This window comes from Fukomys damarensis, unplaced genomic scaffold, assembly GCF_012274545.1.
Source record: "Fukomys damarensis isolate Sample0158 unplaced genomic scaffold, DMR_v1.0_HiC HiC_scaffold_22, whole genome shotgun sequence".
In the NCBI taxonomy this organism is placed as follows: domain Eukaryota; kingdom Metazoa; phylum Chordata; class Mammalia; order Rodentia; family Bathyergidae; genus Fukomys; species Fukomys damarensis.
The window spans coordinates 8296327-8308913 of record NW_022900934.1 but is presented as its reverse complement, the minus strand read 5'-3'; the positions used below and the strand labels follow the sequence as shown (position 1 = coordinate 8308913).

At 48.8% G+C, this 12587-nt stretch overlaps 1 pseudogene; it reads left to right on the top strand.

Moving 5' to 3' along the window:
- The first annotated feature begins 877 nt into the window (after positions 1-877).
- On the top strand, positions 878-4230 carry LOC104858143 (annotated as a pseudogene).
- The last annotated feature ends 8357 nt before the right edge of the window (positions 4231-12587 follow it).

The window sequence follows — 12587 nt, the reverse complement described above, 5'->3', positions numbered from 1 at the left end:
CTCCCTTCCTTCCATCCCATTTTGACAGAACCCAGGGCCTTGTGCCTGCTGGGCAAGCACAGCACCTCCCACAGCTACACCCCAGTTCCTTTGCTCCCTCTTTTAAGGGCTCATCCTTGTTCACGGGGTGTCTACAGCTGGGCCAGGCACGCTGTGGGTGCTTAGCAAGTAAATAAGGACAAAGAAGCCAATGGAAAAGAAAAAAACAGACCCAAGAGGGTAACAATTGCTGCCTGCTGAGTCACCAGACACCAAGGCTCCCCCCTACCCCGCCCCGGAAGCTTTCCCAGTACTGGGTCTTTGCAGAGGAACAACAAAGAGCCCCCTCTTCCTTGCCCACATGCTGAGGTGGTAGAGAAATAAGGTAAAAGAAGGGGCCAAAATGTCACCTTTGTTGCAGATCTGTCTACCGATCTGCAGGCCGGATGGCTTCCCAGCATGGAACCCTGGAATTTCCCCTCCGTGGGCTCCCGGGGTGGAGTGGGCTGTGGGACCCTGCACTGTTCCCAGGCTGCAGCCCAGAGATGGTTTCTGGGTCTCAGGAGCCAGGCTGTCGCCACGGGGAAGGCGCCACCAGGGGTAGGGAGGACGCCTCTCCCGTCGCAGCCACTGAGCAGCCTGAGGGGCTGGGAACCTCAGGGGTGTGGGCCCCAGCTGATAAGCACGTCCCCAGCCGGGTGGTACCCGTACCTCTTACAGCTTCTGACTAGAAACATTTCCGTCACCTGACACACCAACATCATTAGCGCCTGGTTTTGAGAAGTGGAAAATTGTGTCAAATGGCTGTTTGTGAATGTTCTCTTAAAAGAGGGAAGTTGGAAGCACTCAGAAAAGCAAGGCATAATAATAATTATTATTATCATCCACAGTTTGGCTGATGCCAGGCACCGAGGTGACGGACGGGCCGGAGGATGGCGGTCAGCTTAGGACTCCAGAGCTCCTGAGGCTGAACTCTGCACTGTCCCTTGGAAGGTGTGTAAACTGAGGCCAGGTCCTCCCCACGGCCTTGAAGCAAGGACAGCGACAGCGTGCATTGCACCAGCTCTTTCTGTTCAGATTTATTGAGGCAATGCGTTTCAAGCACACTCCCTGGCACCGAGGGGCTTTTACCTCACTCCTGTGAATGCTGTTGCCATGACTTTTGTCATTGGTGGTGGCCGTTAGGATCTTTGCATCCCTGTGGGAGGTGGACTTGTCCCCTGGTTTCCATTCGCTACTGTGCTGAAGAGCACCATCTCCATACTCCTGGGAGTGGTGATTCCTCATTCTCCCTTCTCACTATTTGGTTCTGACTCAATACAGTAAAAGGCAAGGGTAACCGAGGGGTTCGAGCATAAGCAGATGTGAAAGTGAAAACCCACCGGAAGTGGTCACATTCCACTAAGACTATTGATGAACAATGAAATTGGAAATTTTATGATTTTTTCATTTTGTGAAGTATTCTTCTTTTGGTTTTCAACCAATTAAAAAAAAAAAAAATCCAACAATCACTTTTAGCTTAGGGCCTACAGAAAAAGAAGCGGCAGCCTCAGGCTGTAGTCGGGCAACTCCCGGGCTACTCAGCAAGGCGAACGTGCAGCAAACATGAAGACAGCTGTGAAGCAGCAGGAAAGGAAAGAGCTCGGAGAATAATGGCAGTGGATAACAGCCTTTGGGAGAGATAAAAAGGAATGTAACTGAGCCACAGCGAGATAGCACTTCATACCCAGGAGGAGGGCTAGTATTTAGAAGAGGAAGAGGAAGAGGAAGAAGATGAAGAAGAGGAAGAGGAAGAAGAGGAGGAGGAGGAAGAAGAGGAAGAGGAAGATGAAGAGGAGGAGGAGGAGGAGGAGGAAGAAGAAGAAGAAGGAAAGAAAGAAAGAAGTGGAGTGCAGTCAGGTCTGGGCATTTACGGGCCTCCTGTGTCTGCTTTTGGATTAGAGAGGCCGAGGGGAATGGCTGGATCAGAGAGCACATGGCCTGGAAATCTGAGAATATTCGCAAGGAAGCCATTTACAGGGAAGGTTTGCTGAACCCCTCACTAGACCCTGAACTCAGGGAAAATAATCTTGTGCCTACAGTACCTGGCCATTTTTAGGTAACTAATAAACAGCCATTCGAGTTGGTGGTCCATTCTCCCGTATTACCTTCAGAAGCACAAAAGAATCTGAGGGGGGTCTGTAAGACATGTAAAAGGCGGAAGCAGAATTTTCTAGAAGAAAACGTGGAAGACTATCTTGGCAAATTTGGTTTGGGCAAAGATATCTTAGGGCACAAAAAAGACCTAATCATGAACTGGGCACGGTGGTGTGTACCTGAAATATCAGCACGGGGAGGCTGAGGCAGGAGGGTCATGGTGAGTTTGAGCCCAGCATGAGCTAGACAGTGAGTTCAAGGTCACCCTGAACTACATAATGGGATCTTGTTTCAAAAGACAAAAATGTCAACATTAAACATTTTAAATTTCTGCTCATCCAAAGGCACTATTAAGGAAATAGTAGACAGGCTACAGGTTGGAAGAAAATTTTCTCAATATTTGTACGTGACCGATCAGTTGTCCATGAAATATCTAAAGAACTACAAATAATAAAAAGACAAACACATTTTTTTAAATGGGCAAAAAAGACTCAAGAGTGGTGTTTAAAACTCTAATTCTGTGCTCATTAGAATAGCGCCCCCTCTCCTGAAGAAAAGAATAGGAAAGAAAAATTTCCTTCTATTTTTAAGAGGACAAATGTTAGTGGGGTGAAGAGTAGCCAGAGGGTTTGCTCACTGCCGGTGGGAGGGCAACTGCTTGGCAGTTTCTTACAAATTCTGCTCGTAGGTATTACCCACGAGAAATAAAGTCTGTGTTCATACAAAGAGTCACACAGAAATGTGCACAACAGCTTAATTCACTGCCACCACCAACAGGAAACAACCCAAAGGGCATTAGCAGCAAAACAGATTTTTTGAAATGAGATCCATCCATCTAGTGGGTGACTGCACAGTAATAAAACGGAGTGGACCATTGACATATGGCAGATTTCAGAACTGTGCAGAGAGGAGACAGAGGAAAGCAGCACAGGCTATAGAATTCTATTCATACGAAATGGTGCAGAAGACAAATCTAACCGATAGCAACACAAACAGATCAGCGTTTGCCTCTGGGGGTGGGATTTTGGGCTAACGAACGTATTTCATCACTGGTTTTTGGTGTGTAGAATTGTCAGAACTCACACTGGGGCCCGGGATGTAGCTCAGTGGTTCCGCCGCGTGCCTCCCAAGTGCAAGGTCCAAAACAAAACACCAAAGCTGTCTTGGAAGGAGGGAGCTAGAGGGGCTGTGAGGCTGGCTCCCGCCCCGCCTCCCTGACTGAAGTCATCGTGGAGGAGAAGTCAGACAACTGTAAGGTTCCCTAGGATCTGTTCAGTGGTTTGAAGGTTACAGATTCCCCAGGAAGCACAGTGTGCCAGGCCTGCAGTTCCTGGCCCCAAAGATCAGCATTCCCAGAGCAAGCCGCTCGGGCATGGTGAGCAGCAGGGAGAAGAATGTTCTCATGACCACAGTGCCTCTTTGTGGGGAGCCAGGAGTGGATCAGGTTCGGAACAAAGCTGCCAAGGACAGTGAACTAGAGTAACAGAACTGGAAGAAGAGACACCAGAAGAAGAGAAACCAGAGAGAAGAGAGGAGAAGAGAGGAGAAGAGAGGAGAAGAGAGCACTCGATTAAAGGGGGAAGGAAATGAACAGTTAAGAAAGGGGATTATGAAAAAAAAGAAAAGGATTACGTATTAAGCTACTACGTTCCTACAGTCGAGCCCTTCAGATGTGCCCGTCTTGCTTCCGGAAGGATAGGTCTGTTCTTTTCCCAAATAGAGCTGCTGCAAGGATGAACCAGGCTGAGGAGGACACGGCCGTCGGTGACGGCAGCAAAGCAATTCAGTTAAACCCCGGCTACATCAGAGTGATACTGAGGAGAACGGAGTTGTACGAGAAAATGGACAAACTAGACGGAGCCCTGGAAGACTAGAAAACTGTGTTAGAAAAGGATCCCTTAGGACATCAAGCAGGAGACGCTTGTATGAGATTACCCAAGCAAATGAGGAACGTAATGAAAAGCTAAAAGAAGAGATGTTAGGCAAGCTAAGAGACCTTAGGAACCTGGCTCTCCGACCTTTTGGGCTCTCCACAGAAAATTCCCAGATTGAACAGGATTCTTCCACGGCTTCTACTCCATCAGTTTTGTTCAAAACCCAAATAAGAACAGATAACAAGGATAACTGGTTTAAAAAGAAATTGTGTACTGCTGGCTGTTCGAAAGGGGCAAGGCTCGGTCAGTGTATAACTTTCAGAAGCATCTTACCTAGAGGAACAGCTGCCCGAAGCGCGTAGAGCCACCTCTCCGCTCCTGTTTATGGTGTCCGAGGAGCGTATTTCTCCTGTCGTGATCCTCGTGTGGTTTCCACATTCTGGCTGTTGCCCTTTGTCCAGGAGGAAGCCTGCTTGTCACGGCTGACGTCTGAGCCATACATGCCTCTCCCTAAGGAGCGAGTGGGTGACGGCCCCAGCAGGGTCCCCAGCACCCGCCGCCTCCCTGATCGCACCCGCACCCAGGCTGGCCATGCAGGGTCTGTGGCCTTCCCTGCTTCTCCTATGTAACAAATGCTTCTGTGGGGGTTTGGGAAAAAACAAAACAGAACAAAACAAAAAAAGCCTTGCAACTGAACACCCAAGTTCTGTGCATTTTATGGTGTGCACGCTGTGTTTCCATATAGAGGAGAGAGGATCAGCTGTCCTGGTAAGGAGATGAAATGTCCCTCTGGAGGCTCAGTCCCTCCTGCCTGTGTGAGCACAGTCACACTTGCAGAGGAAAAGGAGAAACCACGGTGCTGGAGGCCTGATGTCTCCCACAACTTGCATTTCCTGTTTGAACCAGAGCTCTGCTAGAAAAAAAAAAAAAGCAATCACTCCAGGCGCTCTGGGACGGCTAGTCTAGAAGGTCATTTCCTGGTGCTGCACAGTGCCCCCTACCGCGCCTCCCGGAAGTTGCCGGTGGCTGGGGTGCACTTGTGCGCAGCCATTCAGCCCTGTCTCTGACCTGCACCCCAACCCCCAGCTTTCTGACACATCTGAGTGAGCGCCAGGTTCTGATGGGGCAGCGAAGCAGAAGCAGGGCAGTCTCTGGTTTGACTTTTAGAAGGTGACTGATACAGAGCTTCTCTAGGAGGCCAGGGTCCAGACCTCCACCTTTCCTGGCTGTATGCGTTTGTATGGCTGCTGTAACAAAGGGCCTCAGGTTTTATGTGGTGAAAACAGCGCAAGTATACCAGCTTACAATGTGGGAGGTCAGAAGTCCAATCCGGCCTCACCAGGCTGAATCGAGGTGTTGGCTGGCTTGTTTCCATGCTGAAGGCACCAGAAGAGAAGACGCAGGGGACTCCTGCATTCCTGGGTTCAGAGCTCTGTTCTCAGTCTCAGAGCCCCACCACGGGTCCCTCCACACCTTTTCTTCTACAGTCCTATTGCCTTCCCCCCTTCCTTCCTCCCTTGGCATCTTTTAAAGTGGGTGCGGAGCGGCGTAATAGTTAGCGTCCCCTCTCTAAGTTCAGGCTACCCGGGTTCGACTTCTGCTGTCACCAGATTAGCTGTTTTGTGTGATCACTGGGCCGGCGGCGATCACACATACACAGCACGTGGTGAGTCATCACCGAGGAGCAAACCCCGCTGAGTGCAGTACTGACGCGGGCAGAATGAGGAGGGAGGGAGGCGCGGGAACTCTCGGAAAGAGAGGACTCCCAGGAAGAAGTGGGGTGACGCTCACACACGGCCTTGCTTACCCCGGCCACCTCCAGGGCTGCTGTCCACACCACACGAGGTTTACCACAGAGGACTCTGCACCGCTGGGTTCCCGATGCTCCACCTTCCACTCTGTCCTCAACATCGAGACGCCTGAGCAACGACGGGCCCAGGGCTCCACACCCACGGGTCTTCCCGGCCTCACAGGGTGCTGTCGTCCGCACGGGTTGCTGCTCTTGAGTCTCTGAGTGCAGGCGCAGAGAGGAGAGGAGGCCTTGCTCTGTTACACGGGGCGTGACTGGGAGGGCTGCCGTCGGGCTCCCGTGCTCGGCTGCTCCTAATTCCTGAGCGGATGCCCTCGGGACGGGAGAGCGGGGTGTTCGGGGCTGCTTAGCGAGGGCCCGAGATTCCGGGCACTGTTTTCCTAGGGACTAAGCCAGCCGTCATCCCTGGCAGGCACGTGGCCTTGCTCTTATTCCCGTCTTACCAACTAGACCAGTGAGGTGCAGAACCTTTTAAATTCACGCTCAACTACTACCTGGACACCTTATTTGGAACCCAGGGGTCAGCCCCAGAGCTCGGGCCCCCGCCTCTCATAAAGGAACAGTATAGATGTCATCGCTGTCTGTGCCAACCCCGGTGACAGTTTCAACTCTGCAACTGAACATTTATCAGTCTGCCACAGGCTCTTATCTGGCCCTGCTTGGCCACACCTTGCTCTGTTTCCTGTTCAAGGTGGAATTCTTGCAACCTTGGTCTTCTAAGAAATTCACCTCATCCCAGGAAGGTGCTCGTCCACTCCTTTGCTTCACCAGCCCGTGGATGTTTCCTCTACGTGAGGAGCTGCACTGCAAGTCAGAGACAGGAGGGTTGCTGGGTGTGGCGGCCCACACCTGTGATCCCAGTGTGCTGGGAGCCTGAGGCAGGAGGGTCGGAAGTTCGAGCCCACCCTGGGTGACTTGGCAAGAAAGACCCTGCCTCAAAGTAAAAAGGGATAGGGATGTAGCTCAATGCAAAAGCCCTGGGTTTGATCTCCAGTGCCACCACGAAAAACAAAACAAAACCCTCTCAGCACTGCAAAATAAGACTGCTAGGCTTGTTCATAACTTTTCTCCCTCTATAGAAGAATTTTCTTGGTGAATATTTACCCATTTACACCTGTTTAACTCATTGTCTTCTGTTGGATAGGGGAATATCCTTACATTTTCACACCCCACCCAATTTTGAAAGTAATATAAGCTCATAATTCTATTTCCCCAAATCTTGGGGCCAGATGCATTTTGTAAGCTATTTCATCTTCAGGCTTTAGTTGCACTGTGTTTATAGTAAACATCAAACACCACATTAATAATTCTTTAAGAAATCTATGGCTATTCATACACCTGCTGTCGACCTCATGAAGGACCCACACGTAAATTGAGCGTCTTGATTTTTTTGTTAACTGATCTGTGGAATTTGGAACTCAGAGTAAAGGATCATGACTGGGAATTGCGTCTGCTTCTGGGGGAACCTTTAGAAAGAGGGAGCATTAGAAGGGAAAGAATGACATTAGCGAGTTGCCAGAATCCCCATGCATCCTACGTAGTTCTCTGACTCGTTCAGCGATGTCATTGAAAGTCTATGTTATATGTAGGTCAGTGGTGTTCAACAGGGGTTAATTTTGTTCCTCAAGCAACATTTGGCCATACCTGGAAATGTCTGGATTCTCACAGCCAGAGCCAGGGCTACCGGCATCTCGTGGGTAACCTAAACGCACAACACAGACCAGAGGCCAAGGAAATACCTGCCCCCCAAATCAGTAATGCCAGCATTAAGACACTGCAGCCAAGGCTCTGTGCCTATAGCAATGCACAAAACAATAAAAAAATAAACTGTTTCCTATGCACTTGTAAAATATATGTTACATATGGACACAGGCAAATACAAGTGTTTATACATTGGTAGTATCCAGTACATTGTTTTTACTTAGTATGTCTTCATGAAAATTGTATATTACCCCAAATTCTCCAAACACATCATTTTTATGCCTATAGAATATTGCTTTAGAAAGATTACTTTTTAGCCATTCCTTTTTATGAAAACTTTCTTTTCTGCCCACCATTTAAAATAACACCAAGATGCCCCCCTTTCTTTCCTAGACAGAAGCTTTCTTTCTGTCAAAATTTTTTTCCTACTCTTAAAAACAAACAAAAAACCCCACCAAGATGGACACCCTTATATTACCATTATTTTTTGTTGTTTGTTTTTGTGATGGCAGGGATCAAACCCAGGACCCCAAATGTGTTAGGTGACCGCTCTGATTCTGAACTACGTTCCCAGTCCTTTTTACTTTTATTTTGAGACAGGATCTCACTAAGTTGCCCGGGGTCTCACACTCGGGATACTCATGCCTCAGCCTCTTGAGCGGCTGACATCCCCACTGTTGATTGCATCTGATTAATTTCATTGGATTCTAAGGCTTGGGGTTTATTCTAGAAGTAGAGTTTTAAAAATTCTTCTTCTTCTTTGTAATTTTTTTTGTAGCACTGGGGTTGGAACTCGGAGCCTCACATGCTCTGCAAGTGTTGTACCACTGAGCCACACCTCTCAGTGCAAGAGAAAGAGTCGCTGAGCCCAAGTGTGCAAACTCTAGGAAATCCTTAACATATGCAATGCAGATATGTCATGCTAAATTTCTTCAGAGCAGGAGTTTACATTTAAAAATCAGAGTCTTCCTGTGTACAATCACACTCACAGCTAGATCAGGCTATGAAGGCCCTGTATAAAAATGCTGACCTTCAGAAACACTTTGGATTGGGCTGGGGATTTAGCTCAGTGGCACCGTGCCTGCCTTGCAAGTGCAAGGTCCTGAGTTCGATCCCCGGTGCTGCTAAATAAATAAATAAATAAATAAATAAATAAATAAATAAATAAATAAAAAGACATTGGGTTGGAGCTGCCTGGCCGTTTAATCCCTTACAGACTGGGTATGTTACTTCTCAGCCAGCCCCGTACTCATTGTACTGTACCCATCACTGTGTGCAGACCCACTGGAAACAGTTCAAAGGCTGGAGAACAGCTCCTTGTCAAGGATGATTAGCTGATGGGAAAAGATGAAAAGAGTTTGGGTCCCAGAGAACACCCTGGAAGAGGGGACCACTCTTTCTAAGCCCCAAGGCACTTTAGAAGGGCTGAGGAGAGCTGCTGGAGTGCACGTGAACAATGGGGTTCCAGACCTAAGCCTGGAGGGGAACCATCCTTGCTGTGCTGCATAGGAAAAATACAAGAAGCAAATGACAGGGTCCCTGTGTGAGGTGACACGGCAAAGGGCTCACAAGCCAACCAGATGACGAGAGGCCTTGTTCCGGCAAGTATGCGACAGAACATAATAAAGGTAGGACTTGCTGGGCAGGTGCTGCACGCTGCAGTCCTAGCTACTCAGGAGGCTGAAGCAGGAGGGTAACAAGTTTGAGGCCAGCTTGGGTAACTTAGTGAGACCCTGTCTCAAAATAAGAAATAAAAAGGGCTGGGGGAATAGCTCAGAGGTAGAGAGCTTGCCTGGCAGGAAGAAGGCCCGGGTTTGATCCAAGGCCTGAAAGAAAAAAAAAAGTAAGACTCCCATCTTCAGAGGGTGAGCGAATAATCGGCCTTTACTGCAGACCACAGCTCGGTGGAGAAACTTTAAAGAAGAAAATTCACACTTTCTCTTTTTTTGGAGGCTAAAGGACAACACGAAAAGTTCATCTTTCAGAATAGTGGCTGCTTACTAATATAGCCACAGAGGAGCGGGTTTGGATTTTTTTTTCTGTAAAGAGACATCCTAAATTTGTTTGGCTTTGCAGCCCTCTGGGATGTAAATCAACCACTGACCTCTGGATTCCTTAGCCTGGAATTTTGGACGATTGGTTAAAGATGGGTGTGGCTGTGTTTCCATCAAACTTTATTTACAAAAGCAGGCAGTCACCAGGGGCATGGTGTGCTTGCCCTTCGTCTCAAAAAGTGGGGAAGCGGTGTGTGGAAGAGGGGAAATTCTGAGAGAAACGAGTCCAAATGCCATCTGCACACGTACTGGCTGTGTAGCCCTAGGCAGGCTGATGTTAACTCAGCCCCGGTTTTCTTGGCCGTAAAAGGGGGTTAATTGAAGCGCTCACCTCAGGAGTTTGTTCCAGAAGTCACACAGAGCAATGCCAGGAGGATGCGTCAGGAAAGACCTTAAAGAAGGGCTTGTGCCTTTTGTTGTAGCTTTTACCTCCTGCCTCTTTTGTTTGGATTTAATTCTTTCTCCTCCAAGTATTCCCCCTCTTTTGGAGTTCAAGAACCACATCCTGGGCTGGGGGTGAGCTTGGTAGCAGAGCACTTGCCTCACACACGGGTGTGGTCCTCGGGCTGCTCCTCAGCATGCGGAGCGAACCCCGTTTTTGACTTCACAAACCCTTTCTTACTTAACCCGCATGGCCCATGTCGCCACCTTGAAACACAGCGGGGGCGTCTCAGGATCTGAAAGCAGGGCTGGGACAGGCATTCGGTGTCATGGATTAGCACGGTAAGTCTCCCAGGAGTGGGGCGGGGGCTGGTCCAGGTAGGGGAGCAGCAATTTTTCTCTGCTGGAATCGAGCGTGGACCCTGGGACCGGAGGGGTCAGTGCGGTGGGCACGTACTGCCCACGGCGTGAGTCTCACCTGGGAACGGGGCTGGATTCCCACACCCTTGGACAGGCAGCTGCAGGCGTGGGCTGTCCCTGTTAGGATGAGTGGCTCTTTTCTCGGGGGATTTGCCTCCTGTCCTGAGAGCAGCTGGGAGCTGTTGGCCACCAGCTCTCAGCTGCTAGGGCAGGTGCCTGCAGGGGGAGCCGGGGACAGGGCAGCTTCCACCCCGGTGCCCGGGTCCTGCTCTCAGCTATCCGTGAACACAGCTGGCTTGGAGGGAAAGAAAGTGGGGGAGGCAGAGCCAGGGTGACTAAGTCAGCACCTGTCCCTCCAGAGATGAATCTTCCGGCTTAAAGGCTGAACCAAGGGATTGCGAAGCCTGAGTCAAGGACAGTAATGTTCACACTCCCTGGAGACAGGAAGTGGCTGCTTTTCCGGTGTCCGTGGGAGTTCCCTTTGCCCAGAGGTGTGTGGGGTCATCCAGGTCGGCATCCCTGGGGTCTCACCCTGTGCTCGGCACAGGCGGCAGTTGTGTCGCTTCTGCCTGGCTTCTGACCTTTGGCAGAGGTGGAATTGAGTCCTACTGGCCCTGAGCCAAGGACTTCGAATCACTCTGCCTTGATTTTCTCATCATAAAACAGGATGACAAGGTTTCCTAATCCATGGGCTTTTTTTGAGGGTTTGAACTAGTGCTTATGCAATAGTTCACTCACTACCTGGCACTGGATTAAGGTTCAAGTCCAGTACACAATAATTTTATTTTATTTACTTTTTTGTTGTTGTGGTGGTGGTGTTTGTTTTGTTTGAGAAATGGTGTAGGCTAGGCAGTGTTTCTCAATTGGTTGTCATTTACGCTTGGCTTTGGATTTTGACTATCTCCGTTGTCATGCATATAACTTACTTAATATACATTCACTGCCTCTTTAAAAAATTTAATTACAGGGCCAGGGATTTAGCTCAGCGGTTTGGTAGCCTGCCTTGCAAGTGCAAAGACCCGAGTTCAATCCCCGGCAAAAAAAAAAAAAAAAAAAAAAAGAGAAAATTTAATTACAGTAAAATAACTTTGCAAATAAATTTGCAATAATGGTTTTGGGAGAGGCCAGTGTCTGACATGTGGTTTCTGGGTGACAGTGCGGGACGTTATCATCGTGACTGCCAGTGTCATATCTAACCCAGGAATCGGCCCATTTCAGTCCTGCCTTTTAGAATCAAGTCTCTCACAGCCTCTCTGCTGAATGAAGTCATCGCTTTGCTCCTGAATAAACTAACTGATAGAAACTGTCTTGCTAGGCTACGGATTTTATGAATAATGTCAAAGGGTTTTTTTCCCCCCTCTCTGTTAAATTCCTTGGGCTCTGACAGATGACAAGGACGTGATTACTCAGAGCTAAGTACTCAAAGCTGATTGTAGGGAGCAGTGGAAATTCCCTTTCCTTGCCTAAAGTAACTGGAGCTGGAGCCCGACAGTACAGGGTAAGCTTTGTCCATGCGTGAAACAATATCCTCTCCCAGTGCATTTGGTACGGAAATACTTACCAGTGTATGGCGGTAGTTCTCCCTGACAGGCTGGAAAAAGGTTAGTTATTCTGTGTTCCACGGCTAAAAGGGCCATTGTTAGTACCAATGAGTCCCAGAGGATCGAAATCTAAGTACGTAGCCAGAGTAACATCGGGCTTGCCCAACCTCTCCCCGCCTCAGATCCCTTTTCGTTTCTTCACTATGTCCAGAATCGAATTCCGGAAGTGGACAGGTCTGTTTGTGATGACATTCCCCCAGACACTCGCAAAGCAGGTTTGGAGGACACGAGAGGAGGAAATGCCCAATCCTTTTAGCTGAGTAGAGTTCGGAGGAACTGCCTCAGACGAGCCTCTGTGGGTTCAAATTCCACGGCAGTTTTTGATCCCATGTTTTCAGTTGGGTTGGAAGATGCGTAACTACAGCGCGGGCCAGTGAGTGGCCTCAGCTGCCTTAGAAAAGAAAGACCTGGGGATCTGGTTTGGATGAAAATCCCCTCTAAAATAATGTTCTGACCACTGGAGACTTTATGACAGAGACAGACGGAGTAAGATGTTGTGACCTGCTTCATTCTGTCCTTTAAACAATTTATTTATTATCTAAACAAAATGTAAGGCTAGGAGGAAAAGGAGAGGGGCAGGAATAAGAGTAGGAAGCTATAAAATTTTTAAAGTACCAAGCTATTTTGTTCA